Source organism: Lepidochelys kempii, chromosome 1 (assembly GCF_965140265.1).
Source record: "Lepidochelys kempii isolate rLepKem1 chromosome 1, rLepKem1.hap2, whole genome shotgun sequence".
Lineage (NCBI taxonomy): Eukaryota > Metazoa > Chordata > Testudines > Cheloniidae > Lepidochelys > Lepidochelys kempii.
This window is the reverse complement of record NC_133256.1, coordinates 312,521,597-312,536,510: the sequence shown is the minus strand read 5'-3', so window position 1 is coordinate 312,536,510 and position 14,914 is coordinate 312,521,597. Positions and strand designations below refer to the sequence as shown.

At 41.6% G+C, this 14,914-nt stretch overlaps 1 protein-coding gene across 6 annotated transcripts in view; it reads right to left on the bottom strand.

Moving 5' to 3' along the window:
* PLXNB2 (plexin B2) overlaps positions 1-14,914 on the bottom strand; it is a 325,762-nt gene that overhangs the window by 113,961 nt on the left and 196,887 nt on the right. The gene's annotated exons all lie outside the window — the stretch shown is intronic.

The following is a 14,914-nucleotide window of genomic DNA, read 5'->3' as shown; positions in this document are numbered from 1 at the left end:
TTGATGATCCCAATCCAATCCCTCTTCCTTTGCACTAGCATAGAGCAGTGGCTTTGCTTAACAACTACATTGTGGCTAGTTCCTGCACATGGGCAAAAGCAAGAGGGTGAAGACTTCTTGAACCCTTCCTTGAATCCTGATTGTATGTCCAGACAGGCTGACCACAATATGTCCCTTAACGCTTGTTAGAAAATGTTAATCAAGATCACATCAAATATACCTGCAGAACGAACTGCAATTCTGCAACAGAGTCGGATATAATGCACAAACATACATATCTCACAGGACACATCCTAACAAATAAAAGTGTATGTGGGTCCCCATTGGTATTCCACTTAATGAATGGAAAGCATCGCATAGTGTGTGCAATAGCAGAAACACCAGACTAACACGTATATTGTCTGATCCTGCATCAAAGTCAGTGGGAGCTTGCCAGTGACTTCAGTGGGAGCAGGCATAGGGCCATACTGAATAAAGACGATACATTATTAAACCTGGCCTACACACGAAGTTGCACTAATTTAATTGCAGGTGATATTAAACTGATTGCAAACTAGTGCAACTTTGTTTGATTACTCTCATATTGTGAGGCAAACCCACAGCCAAACCAGGGCTATTCACTCCGCTGCCATGACTCACTCCTCCAACACAGCCTGCAGTGACTCATCACTCAGGCATGCTGCAGCAGCCTATCCCTGAGCAGGGCCTGGATCAGATTCCTTCCCTCCCCACCCCCACAGAGGTATTTCATTGACCCCAGCAGCTGAAGTTAGTCCATTCAATAGCACTTCCTGGCCAGGAACCCTCCTCCTGCTCCTTCACAGTGTATTAGACTCCCAAGGCTTCCAGCCTGCCCTTAAACAGGTTCCTTTTCCTATCCCAACCTTGCTCCAGCTCACTCCTGTCTCGTCCACACCCTACTCTGACCTTGCTCCAGTCCTGTCACTGACCCGCTCCAGTCTGCTTTCTGAACCCAGACTCTCAGATTGATGACAACACAGCTTCAACCCTTGGCCTGCATCTGGATTCTGACTGGGCTACAATACCGATTCAGCTTGTCTACAGACTCTGACCTTGGTTCTGACCCATGACCTGACCTTGGGCCCTGGTTTCAGTGCTGCCCTCAGCTTGGTCCCAACCCTATGCCCAGCTTCAACCACTGCACCAATCAGCCTGACTGCCTAGAACCAGAGACTGACACACATTTAAACCGGTCTTACATTGGTCTAGTTTGCACCTGTAATTTACAAAGTTGCCTTAACATCAGATCTTTAGCTAAACCAGTGCCAGTTCTGTGTTTATAGACAAGCCTTTAGGCAGACAGTTTAGCAAGGAAAAAACACCACAAACATATGTATTGTGCACACAGATTTACATAGGATGATGTGACAAGAGGAACAAATTCACCGTTCAACTATCTTGAGAGGCTGACCATAGTCTGGAATGGAAAACAGAAAAATTATATCTATCCAGGAATTACCTATGAAATGGATGGTTTCAGAGTAGCAGCCGTGTTAGTCTGTATTCGCAAAAAGAAAAGGCGTACTTGTGGCACCTTAGAGACTAACCAATTTATTTGAGCATAAGCTTTCGTGAGCTACAGCTCACTTCATCAGATGCATAAAGTGGAAAATGCAGTGAGGATGTTTTATACACACAGACCATGCATTTTCCACTTTATGCATCCGATGAAGTGAGCTGTAGCTCACGAAAGCTTATGCTCAAATAAACTGGTTAGTCTCTAAGGTGCCACAAGTACTCCTTTTCTTTCTATGAAATAGAATAGGCATAAAAATTGCCTGTCTTGTGCATATAAATTCACTGAAATAATTGATCCCATATGATATAAAGAGCAACATTGGTGGGACTTGACTAGTCCAGACTTTAATGAAGTGTGTCTCTGGCAGTGGATTTAAAGTATGTGCACTCCCACTGCACTGTGCTTTGAGCCAAAATACAGGTCTAGTGGTTTAAGATTAAACACCGTTAGGGTTTTGATTAATGAGGTTAGCATTCAAAGACCAAACCTAGGTCACCTTGCTCAATCTTTTCATTTTGTAACGTATGATTACTTAATACTGGGGAAGAGGATTTAGAAGAAAAGGTCAGATTCCTGTTTCCGTACTTTAAAAAAACCCCAAAAAACAGGGAAAATCCAAAGCTGAAAAGCTCAGTCACCTATTTCAACACAGGTCATTGTTAGGCCTGAGCACATCAGGAAAAAATGCAACAGGATCAATTAAGTGATTAAACAAACTCCTCCCCTGACCTTAAAAATAGCTCTGTTCAACAGGAAATTCATGTTGTTTGCTTATTTCAAATGGTTCCTTAGCTAGCAAGCCTGTGTGTTGTCTTTTTATATTCTTCCAGCAAAGTACAAATCCAGTGAATAAATTCTAATTCCTAAAAATGCAAGTCAACAGGTCTTCTTGTGTGAGATGGCGTTAAGTTTCATTTGTGCCATGTACTTGAGAAACTTCACGTTATAAACATGACAGGACATGCTGGAGCACTGGGGTGTGCTAAAGGACTTTATTGAAGATACTGAATTTAATATTTTATGAGGATTTGTTTATATCCCTGGAAAAATCATGGAGCAGGTCCTCAAAGAATCAATCCTGAAGCACTTGCATGAGAGGAAAGTGATCAGGAACAGCCAGCATGGATTCACCAAGGGAAGGTCTTGCCTGACTAATCTAATTGCCTTTTATGATGAGATTACTGGTTCTGTGGATGAAGGGAAAGCAGTGGATGTATTGTTTCTTGACTTTAGCAAAGCTTTTGACACGGTCTCCCACAGTATTCTTGTCAGCAAATTAAGGAAGTATGGGCTGGATGAATGCACTATAAGGTGGGTAGAAAGCTGGCTAGATTGTCGGGCTCAACGGGTAGTGATCAATGGCTCCATGTCTAGTTGGCAGCCGGTATCAAGTGGAGTGCCCCGAGGGTCGGTCCTGGGGCCGGTTTTGTTCAATATCTTCATAAATGATCTGGAGGATGGTGTGGATTGCACTCTCAGCAAATTTGCGGATGATACTAAACTGGGAGGAGTGGTAGATACGCTGGAGGGGAGGGATAGGATACAGAAGGACCTAGACAAATTGGAGGATTGGGCCAAAAGAAATCTGATGAGGTTCAATAAGGATAAGTGCAGGGTCCTGCACTTAGGACGGAAGAATCCAATGCACCGCTACAGACTAGGGACCGAATGGCTAGGCAGCAGTTCTGCGGAAAAGGACCTAGGGGTGACAGTGGACGAGAAGCTGGATATGAGTCAGCAGTGTGCCCTTGTTGCCAAGAAGGCCAATGGCATTTTGGGATGTATAAGTAGGGGCATAGCGAGCAGATTGAGGGACGTGATCGTTCCCCTCTATTCGACATTGGTGAGGCCTCATCTGGAGTACTGTGTCCAGTTTTGGGCCCCACACTACAAGAAGGATGTGGATAAATTGGAGAGAGTCCAGCGAAGGGCAACAAAAATGATTAGGGGTCTAGAACACATGACTTATGAGGAGAGGCTGAGGGAGCTGGGATTGTTTAGCCTGAAGAAGAGAAGAATGAGGGGGGATTTGATAGCTGCTTTCAACTACCTGAAAGGGGGTTCCAAAGAGGATGGCTCTAGACTGTTCTCAATGGTAGCAGATGACAGAACGAGGAGTAATGGTCTCAAGTTGCAGTGGGGGAGGTTTAGATTGGATATTAGGAAAAACTTTTTCACTAAGAGGGTGGTGAAACACTGGAATGCGTTCCCTAGGGTGGTGGTAGAATCTCCTTCCTTAGAGGTTTTTAAGGTCAGGCTTGACAAAGCCCTGGCTGGGATGATTTAACTGGGAATTGGTCCTGCTTCGAGCAGGGGGTTGGACTAGATGACCTTCTGGGGTCCCTTCCAACCCTGATATTCTATGATTCTATGATATTAGCCTTCAAGGGACAGTGAGAGAGAGACAAAACAAAGGTTTGGAAAGAGCAACATACCTTTTCCTTGTACGAACCAAAACCCATAGTTCTTGTCCCATCCGACCATGCCTCCCAGAATCAGTACATAATCACAGATGCCTGTGGCAGGCAGCTGGTCTTTAAGTTAGACAGACTGCTCTGAATTTTCATTGCAAGCCAATCACCTCTCTTTTATACATTTCAGTGTATTATAATAATAACCACAATGACTTCCATAGTGGTCTTGTTAGTTTGATAATGATCAGCACTTTATTAATCACCCTTTGTTTAAGTCTGTTACTACTGCCATTTGATTTAGGACATCTTTTGCAAGCCTCGGAGTGATTTACACAGAATTACAAACTATGATCTGCATAGACTGGGAATTACTTCACTCTTTACTGAAATCAGTGAGGGTGAAACACAGCAGCCATTGTACTGGCACCAGGAACCTCCACAACATCTTTTGGGACAGGACTCTCTCCAATTAAATAAACAGAGCAATTTAGATCAGCAGAAGGCAATTACCAGAGTTGGAATTTGGCCAAATCACTGAAGCAAAATACTATTCTTAGAAAAAGCTATATGGGATCTTTAATGACTAGAAGCACTTTGTTTCATTTCATGCAAATGATGGCACCTCCAACAGTACAGTGCTCCTTCAGCAACGCCCTGGGTGTGACTGGTGCGTATTATTATGCACAATGCCTCGCTTCAAAAGGACTCTTGGAAATAAGTGGGGTTTTCTTCTTCTCCTCTCTTGCCCTCGTTTCCTATATACTATACACACACTAATATTATATACATTATTTAATATTGAGAGTGGGCACTCAGTAAGTCAGGACAGAGGGTTCTCACTTTGGCATGTGCCATATCTTCCCCCACTCATCCGACTGCCAGCAGGAAAGCAAACCCTACATTAAAATACCTTATTTCTGGAGAAAGGAGCAGATTTTGCTTCTCTGCCCCATGGCTTCTCTGTCAGGGCCTGCATTTATTTTAGGCTAAGAATGCAAGATGGATAGCTTATAAAATTAAACACTTCCACAGGCACATTACTCCTATACACCAATTAGATGCAGCACTGGGGTTCTATCTTGTACATATACATAATTGTTACCATGATGTTGTTGAGTTTGGGGTGGTTCTGGGGAAAAAGAGGAGCTGGAGAGTCCCAGGCTGCTAATTGGAATTAGTTTGATATTTATTCTTTTTACATAGGTCATTAATATATAAATCTACTCCTGGGGGAATTCTGCACCAAAAAATTAAAATTTCTGCGCACAATATTTTAAAACTCTGCATATTTTATTTGTCAAAATAACACAATTTTATCATTCCAGTTTCAATTATTTTGGTAATTTATGTCAAAATACCCATCAGCAAGTATACCTGTAACAATACAGACAACAAAAAATATTTCCCTAGGAGTAGAAAGTTAAAGAAACCCCTGTGCCCACATGGATACTCACTGCAGGACTGAGGTATAAGTTACCCTAAAATAGGAGAGATTGGGAGGAAGGCAGAGAGCAGATTAGTCAGTTCAGAGAATGCATTAGCTTAGTGGGATCTGTTCTCAATCTCTTCCCTGGGAGAGGTGAGGGTGCTCCCGGCTTCTCTGATGGCAAACAGACCCCAAGACCTACTTAGCTGTGCCTAGTCCCTCACCTTTCTTCAGCTCCCCCTCTCTCACAGTCCTTGCCCCAGGGACTGTTCCCCCTCAGCTGCTTCTCCCACACTCACTGCTCCCTCCCTCAGGGCACAGCTCTCTGCCCTCACCTCTCCCTTCCCCTGGAAATGGACTCCCCTTTCTCACCCCACTGCCCCCCTCCAGGCTCCAATTCCCCATCTGCAACCGGGGGCCCTGTGCTCCTCTGCTCCCCCCCGCCAACTGGGGACCCTCTGTGTCTTTCTCACCCCCAACACTTGGGCCCCTGCTCCCGCCCCTACTAAGGGGTACTCTATGCTCCAACCACCACCACTAGGGACCCTGTGCTCCCCTGCACACACTCTGACTGACCCCTATCTGGGCTGCCTCACCCCGAGAGGCCCTAGCGCAGCGGAGAAAACTGACCGACAGAGCCACAGCCAGAGAACCCTGGCTACTGGAGGAGGGACCTGCCTGCCTGATCAGACCTCCGGTGTGAAACTCGGGGTAAGGCAGGTGCCCCCCACCCAGCCCTCCCTAAATGGCATCCCGGGCCAAGCCTCCCCTCATCTTCCCCACAGCTGCTTGTGTCAACCCCACACCTCTGCAGGGTGAGCGCAGTGACAGGGGCAAGGGGCACACATTGGGGCTGCCTCCCCAGTGGGGAGCGCAGGCCACTGGCAGCACGAAGATGGGGGGGGAGGGGGAATCACCCTGCAGGACTTGGAGGCAAGCCTGCACCTGACTGACACAGCACAAGGGCCGGGTCGGGCTTGCCCCAGAAACACCCAGGGGCTCTTGCCCCAGGCACACCATAGTAGCGAATGACAAGGACAGAGTCTCACATACACACCCAACCCTGCTTTCTCTTCTCTGCCCCTACCCCCTCCCCACGAGGTGGTGATTTACATCTCTCCCAAAGCTCAGTCCTGCTTGGGACCGCTGCAGAGGAGGGGCACATGACCCCCTCTCATGGCTTCCCTTTGCTTCCCTGTCAGAATCTATTATTCTGCAGGGAAACAAAAAAAAACAAAAAAAAAAAAAATCTGCAGGGGACAAGAATTCTCTGTGCGTACAGTAGCACAAAACTCCCCCAGGTGTAATAATTTGTGTGCTCCATTGTTTATTAGTTTTGTTTGTATATTCACTAATTTGCACTCAGCGTCCATGTTTTACAATAAGATACACACTATTGCATTGCACGACAAAAATCTGCATGCTGGATTTTCACTGACCTTGCACTGTCTATCAGACTGAACAGTGAGACATTGCAATTGGGTTAATTTCTAACTGAAAGAAGAAAACCACCTGTTGATTACCAACACTTCTTACAACACCTTGTTTTCCCTTGGAAGCCTCATATCAGAATACAGTCTCCACCCTGTCTACCAGGCAAAATCTAAGAGGTGGTGACATGGTTTTAGATAACAACTGTGGGAGTGACCAGAGGTCCCAACAGAGATCAGAGGCCCACCATGTCAGGCACGATAAACAGCTGGTAGATACAGTCCTGGCTGAAGATACAATCTAATCTAACTTGTTCTTAATTCTTTCTTGTTGAACTATTCATTGGTATTTGCCTTCTTCAAACAAAGGTGAAGCATCCTGTCAAATAAAATGATTAAAACTTCCTACTCTAAAATGATTTAAACTTTTTTCCCATTAAATGTGTATAAAGATGGGATTTTATTAAAATGAAGGCTCCCTTCTCAAACTAGCAAATAGTTCTTCCCTTGACTTTTAACCTGGAAAAATATGCAGGTTTTTTTAAAATATAATTTTTTACCTTTATACTGGTATCCAATCACAGACCTCTAATCCTAATTAAACCCTGATACAGAAAGAATCTTATCTTTTAAGGGTTTACTGACAGTACACTGGTTTCCACATGGGAGCCTGGAAATTGACTGGCTTCATGGAGTTTGACATTTTATATCGTTGCTGTGTGGAAATGAAGCAGAATTACTGAATAATTATTTTAAGTATATGATTGTGGTACCTTAAAAGCCCCATGAATAAGACCAATTTGAGGAGGGGAGAAAAAGCTTTCACGTAATTTTTCCCCTCCACAGCTCGATATTCATTCCCCGCTGTTTCCATATTTTTCATTAGGTTTAAAAGGGTTGCCTTCTGCATTATTCTTTTCAAGGCTTGGATTTTAGAAACTACAGGAGGAAAAACTGAAGAATTCCACAACTATGCAAAAAACAAACAAAAAAAATAAAAAGCAGTTTTTCTGAATAGAATTTTATAGAATAGAAATTGGTTTTCTATAGCACTGTTCAAATTCAAGTTATCCCTAAATAGTGAGTTAGTGCAGTGACTGCATACCATAGGCTGTTGGATCATATTAAAGAAGTTCTGTATTAAAATCACAAATGAGTTTGATTCCCCATAGTTTAAATTCCAGGGTATTACTAATTAAGAGGTCTCTTGGTTTTTGGTACTGTTTCTCTCCCTCTATGTGTGAAACTTGCAAGCTGCTAATTGTGTTAGTTCATTCTAAGACAGAGTCTGTTCTCAAAGTAATTCTTTGTAACAACAACTACTCACACAGAGAGAGACTCAAAGCAATACTTTGTAACAATAGAAACAGCACCCAGAAACTCCCCGCCCTTTTGTTGTATTCATTTTGTTGTATTAACAATTGTGATTAAAATAGAGATAGAGAATGTATGTGGATGGATGCTTGGTGTGGATAATAACTGAATGATCAGGGTGGTGCCAGCCTAAGAATCCAGTGCCCATCAGCTGAAGAAGGCATCAAGTGGATATAACCAGAGGCCCCCCCCCCCGCCCCGGAGGGCAGACTGGAATCCACCCAACAGCCTCAAGAATGGGAGAACCAAAGAACAAGATAACATCTAGCAGCACCGAGCCGTCAGGAATGTGCTATCTGCTGATTGATTCAGCAACAGCATGATGAAGCAATTCCCATAGACTGGCATAGGAAGAAATTCCTACAAAAATGGACTCTAGAAAGTGAGAACTTTGGGGTCTGATTCTGCAAACCAACTTCCAGGAGCATCAGATGAGCATCTGACAAGGCCGTGCTCCCTCCTCATGTCCAGGCCACCTGGCCAGTGGCTTGGTATGAGCAACTCTAAGGCTGGTAACTATGATAACAACCTTGCAGAACCTGTGTGTGTGTGTGTGTGTGTGTGTGTGTGTGTGTGTGTGTGTGTGTGTGAATAAATATGAGATTGAATAGAATGTTATAGCTATAACTAACTGCTTACTATGATTCTTTCTGTATTCACAATAAATGTGGTATTTTGCCTTTTTCCCTTTAATAAGATCCTGCTGGTTTTTATTTTATTGGTATAACAAGGCAAGTTTATAGTAATCAGACAGAATAAAATAGGTATTTAAAACTGTCAGGAGACCAAGGCTATCATCTACTCTTCTCATAAAGCTTCATAGGATCTTTAACCCTTTCCTCTGCGTAGACATGGACAGATAAGACAGCCATTTATATTTCAACAGAGCTAGAGTTTTGTATGTCTTGGCAGTGGGAATGAGCCAGAGTCCTAAAAATTGTGAGCTGAACCTCTCTTATCCTCTGGTCCAGAAGAAAGAATATCCACTACCTCTATCATACCTCTTATTCCAGCAACGATATTTCACAGGTACAGTCAACATGTTGAATTCCTACTGTGACTTGTTTGGCTCTGAGCAGAGCCTTTCTGAGCAGATGTACATTAGTAGCCATGACCTTGTTCTAAATTTTAAACAGTTTAGATATTCTTAACGTAGTAAAGGAAGATACATGTACTGGGTTACATAAAGTGAATGGTTGATTAATGCTGAAGCTTGGAGTTGCTGTAGAAAGGCAGCACTCCTTAAGGACATTTCTCCTTGAGATTCTATGAACTCCCATTCATTTTGTATGTTGTTTACATTGGATCTTCTGGTACAACAGTGACACACACGACCGTGACATTTTCTTTTTGATTTATGTAAAATTCTCTTATTCTTTACCTGTGACCACAATTTAAAAGTGTGTTCAAGTGACAATTTTTGACATATAGGTTCCTATTGTAATGACATTTGGAGTCCAGTGGTTGCCTGGAACAGCAATGCTATCAATAAATATTCACCACCGTCCATTACCATCCCCGAAGCCCTTGTATGAAAGTTTATGATTAGTCAGTGTCCTTTTTTTTAAATTTAATTTTAATTAAAAAAGACCAACAAAAGTTAAAGCAATATATTTTCCCCGTCTTCAATCAGGGTCTCGGTCAAGCCATTATTTATTTATTTATTTATTTATTTGTTTTTACTGAGGAGAACATTTAACATTAAATTCTTATTTTAACTATTTATCTGCTCAAGTGTCACTATTTAAGATGAGTTCAGTTCCTCACTTTCAGTGGTGCATTTTCATAGATTCCAAGGCCGGAAGAGACCATTATGGTCATCTAGTCTGATCTGTATAACACATCACAACCCTTGGTAAATGATTCCAACTATTAATTCCCCTCACTGTTAAAATTTTACACCTTATATCCATTCTGATGTCCACAGATTTTCAAACATCAGTTGTTTTATTTCAATTTTTTTTAATGAAATATCCTTTTATGGAAAAATGCCCTTTTATTTATTTACATCTTAAGATGCACTGTTTCCACATGCAGACATGAAGTCTACTGCACTGAAATTATAAAACAATCTCCCTATACCGGAATATTTTGTACACCTCATATCAACAGAATAAAACAGAACTCCAAGTTCTCTTTGACACTGACAAAATACAACCAAGAGTTCTTAATTCTTGTCCCAGATGGCAAAGTACTAATATTCCACTTTAATCACTTCTCATAGCTGGATGGAACTCACTCTTTCCCCCCATCCCATCTGGCTTCTTTAAGGTTCCCCTGGTTCTTCTTTAAAGAAGACTGGGAAATAGCAGTGATGTGAGTACTCACTCTTAAACGTGATATCATAACCTTTGAGGTCAAATTTTATTGTCAACAAATTCTTAGGCTTTACTAGCATAGCAATCTTTTCCTTGTCAATGGCTTTCACAGTAGCCTTGAGTGAAAATGAGGAGAGCTCAGAGACAACAAAGACACTAATGTTAAAATGACGTGGAATAAGAACAGAGGGATTATTTCATACAGAAGACAGTTGCAGCAGCATACCATGAAAATGCTAGATGCTGCTGCTGTACATCACTGAGCAATATCAGCTGAGTGCCTCAAAAATTACATACAAAAGATTTTTAATGTGCAAGTTCCATACATCTCTCTTGTTTACCTTCCCCCTCCCCACTCCACCTCCATTAGTCTGGGAAGTCCACAGATCATCAGAGCTCACAGGGATAACAGAAATGAAGCTTCAAGTCTGTAGCGAGCATTTTTCTAAACGTTGCCATGGTGATCTCCAGACTGTTGATCCCCAGGGAGATCAGTGCAATATTCTGAGGGAACCAGAGCAGGACAAAGAAATGACACCCATTGCAAAAGGCAACAGGAAATATATATTTCTGAAAGCATATGTATAAAGGAATTAGTCAGAACTGAGTGCTAAGGGTGTTTGTATGAAAGAGATGCAGACTTCATATTTTAAACTTCAGAGCAGTATGGTCTAGTGAATTAGGCACAGAGCTGGGGCCCAAGAATTCCTGAGTTATAACCCCTGATTCATCTACTGCTTGGCCTTGGGTAAATCACATAGCCTCTCTGTGCTTCAGTCATACCCTCTGTGAAATACCTACAGGGTATAGTGAGGATTACTTAATATGTGTACATTTCTGTAGACATGTAATACTGTAACATAATAATAATCACTAAATGTAGTTAGGCCCAATATTTGACATATTTACTTAATTTAACAGGATTGTTTTAAAAGAATAAGGAAAAATAAACAGAGAAGTCAATGTATTTGTGCCCATTTGAAATTCTCACCATGTACCCAACAGAATCCTTTGGCCCCTTAAGCAGTTACACTCTCTTAATGCATTTCTTAGGAAATCAAGGGAATTAAATATCTGTCCCAATGTAAAAGCCACAAAGTTCCAAGCAAGATACAGTCTCAATATACTTTCTAGAAAAACGATAGGATGCCTTTATTTAACATGCTACTTTTCTACAATGACCACATACACAGAAATAAATCATCAGTCTTATTCGACACCAATACTTCTGTTTCCAGGCCTGGACCATGTCAGATATGCCACAGCCCACAAACACTAAATAAGATTCAATCAATATTTTTTTCCATCAGGCAGCACATTTGAGCAGGAACTTATTATCAGCCACTGGCAGACACTTTTGCACACAAAGGGGCTCTAAAATCAGTTAATCCTACATAGCTTTATGTTCCTCCACTCAAACGTCCACTTGCACACTGCAGTTTCTTTGCCCAGAATATGTAGAATGTGACTATGTATTCCATACCTATTTAGATTACCATTACTAAGTGTTATGATAATCCCTAAGGAATTCTATAACTCCTACACTCTCTCTGCCACCAGCTACCAGTCTGCCTCATACAAATCCAATCTGTTACTGCAGATGGTTTCCTTAATCCTAAATCTAATAAAGTCAGGTAAAAATCTGTCTCCCACTAAATCTTTTCAGGTTGATAAGGTACTAAAAAAGTTGACAGACTTATTCCTTCCTCATTTACCAAGAGAGCTTTACCCTTTCATGTAAACAGTCACTGCATGACTACAGGCAATACTTTGTTTAATGTCACCTTTGTACTTTGCCCTGAGACTAATGAATAGCCACCTGTAGAGATGATGTTCAAAAGTAAAGCCCCATTCTTATTCAATATACAAATTCTTACTGCTTCATTAATAACAATGAAAAATGAAGAGACAGGGAAGGAGAAGCTACCTTAGTGTAAATTTTACTTCATTTATAGCCTCTACAATGGCCTTTAGCAACTTGTGAACAATGGGTTTCATCAGTCCACCATCACTGCTGTACCACAAACGTGTTGCTTACCAAGAAAGTATTTGTTAAATATATATCTACATATTGCTTAACAGTATAGCTAGTATTCTGTGCTGAGGTGCTTGTAACAGTGTAAACTGGTCTCCCAGGGTTTTCAGACACATTTGAGACTCAGATTCACAGACCTTTGAGAAGCTTCCTTTATGTTCTCTGGGTGACCTGTTCTTTAGAATACCATTGTTCCAAACCTATGAAAACTTTGTAATAGACTCTGTCAACCTTGCCTGCTAAGCTGCTCTCTCTCAGTAGGGGTGTCTTTGAAAATCATACTCTTGGATGCATAAGCTACTGAATCTAGAGAAGACATGAGTCCTCCCTTTGTTCATTTCAGATCTCTGTTAATCTCTCATTTTCCCTCTCCAAGATCAACGAAAGATTACTCTGTACCTCCAGGTATTGACTGCTCCTAATCACCATTATATTTTCATAGATAGCAGGTTCTTTAACTTAAATAATATATATTTTAAAATTGATCACTAGTTCTCTTTCCCAATGCTCTGAAAGATGCTATTGTCAGTCTTGAGCCAGTTTTAACCATGGTTTGAATTTGGTCTATCTCCTAGACAGCCACCTGACCAAAGAGCTGGACTGGGGCAATTGTACTTCCCATCCGTTGCTGATAGATTTCCTTATTCCTATTACATCCTGTAAGCAATGGCACACAGTAATATCTTCTTTCATTATGCTAAAAGGCAGCTTTCCCTGCCAGATCAATCTCTTTCTGCTACCGCTATCCATAAGGCCCATTAATGCCACTGAGTGAGTTAGCAGGCCAGGTTGGCTTAGCTGGTTACTCTATATGGGCCATAGCATTCCATTGCTCTTTAAACAGAGCTCACCAGAGATATGGGCAACCTCTCCACGTGTTGTGCATGTGCACCACAAGATTTTTACAAGCTGTTTGCTCCAGAACAAGAGTGCTTCAGTTCTATGGCACCACCAGTCTTGACTCCATTTTAATCCTTTCTGGTCTGGCACCTGCATGTATTGCCATTTTGGTCTCTATAGGTCTTTAATGAGAGCCCTATAAAAATAATTGATTGTGATAGGAATAATAATATGGCATTTACCCTCTTGCATCTTGATCCCTTCAAGGAAGGTATTTTATTTATAAAGAATAAAAAGGAAGGATAACAGGCAGCTCTCCAACTAAGAAGCACAAGCCAGAAAATTTCTGATCATTCCTGGCAACTACATATGATAGCTCACTTTACTCTTTATTCAGATATGTAAAATAATCTTTCACTCATAATGTAAACAGGATTGTCTGGTACAAAATTATTTGGTAATCCAATTTACAGAGAACCCTCATACACTGACAGAGAAACAATTTTAATAAAATTTGCACTTATGACTACAATTTGGATGGATTTACACCTCTCAAAAGCTTAGGCATTTCCCAGTGCAGGAGAATGATATCAAGCAAAATTGAAGATCTTAGAGAAGTCTAACAACTGCTGTCTAACAGCTCCGTGATCTTGTATGGAGGATGGTTCTAGACTATTCTCAGTGGTAGAAGAGGACAGGACAAGGAGTAATGGTCTCAAGTTGCAGTGGGGGAGGTTTAGGTTGGATATTAGGAAAAACTTTTTCACTAGGAGGGTGGTGAAACACTGGAATGCGTTACCTAAGGAGGTGGTAGAATCTCCTTCCTTAGAAGTTTTTAAGGTCAGGCTTGACAAAGCCCTGGCTGGGGTCATTTAATTGGGGATTGGTCCTGCTTTGAGCAGGGGGTTGGACTAGATGACCTCCTGAGGTCCCTTCCAACCCTGATATTCTATGATTCTATGTGTACCCCAAGGACACAGCCTTAAGCAAAGATTCTACTCTCCATATTCTTCCCGGGTCCACAATCACAACACAGCACACTGCTCATATGCAATAGTATTATAAATATAAACTGCAAACTTCAGTGCTGGGAAGTGTGAGCACTAACCACACAGGCTATCAGACTACCTTCTTTGGCAAAGAAGTTAATACACAGTGAAATTTAAAAAACAGTAGTTAAAAAAAAAAAAACAGGAAAAAAACTTGGCGGAATAAGGTTACAAATGTCTTTTCAACAAACCGTTCATCAAAGCTAAAAAAAGAAATGTATAATAAGATATTGTAACAATCACTTGTGCCCCTGTAGTTCCTGAGCCCTCTCTATGACCAGTTGTTTTTCCCAGCTGTTTTGTAGTCTCCAGAGGAATGCCACAACCTGCCACATACCTAGGCTGAATTACCTTCCCACAATGTCAGAGTTTTGTTTCTTCAAGTGAGTCAGGCAGCAACTTGCCCAGCCAGCACAGGTACACATTTTAGTTCTTCTTAAAACAAACTGGTTTTATATGTGATTTTACCAAAATGAGAGCAAATGATA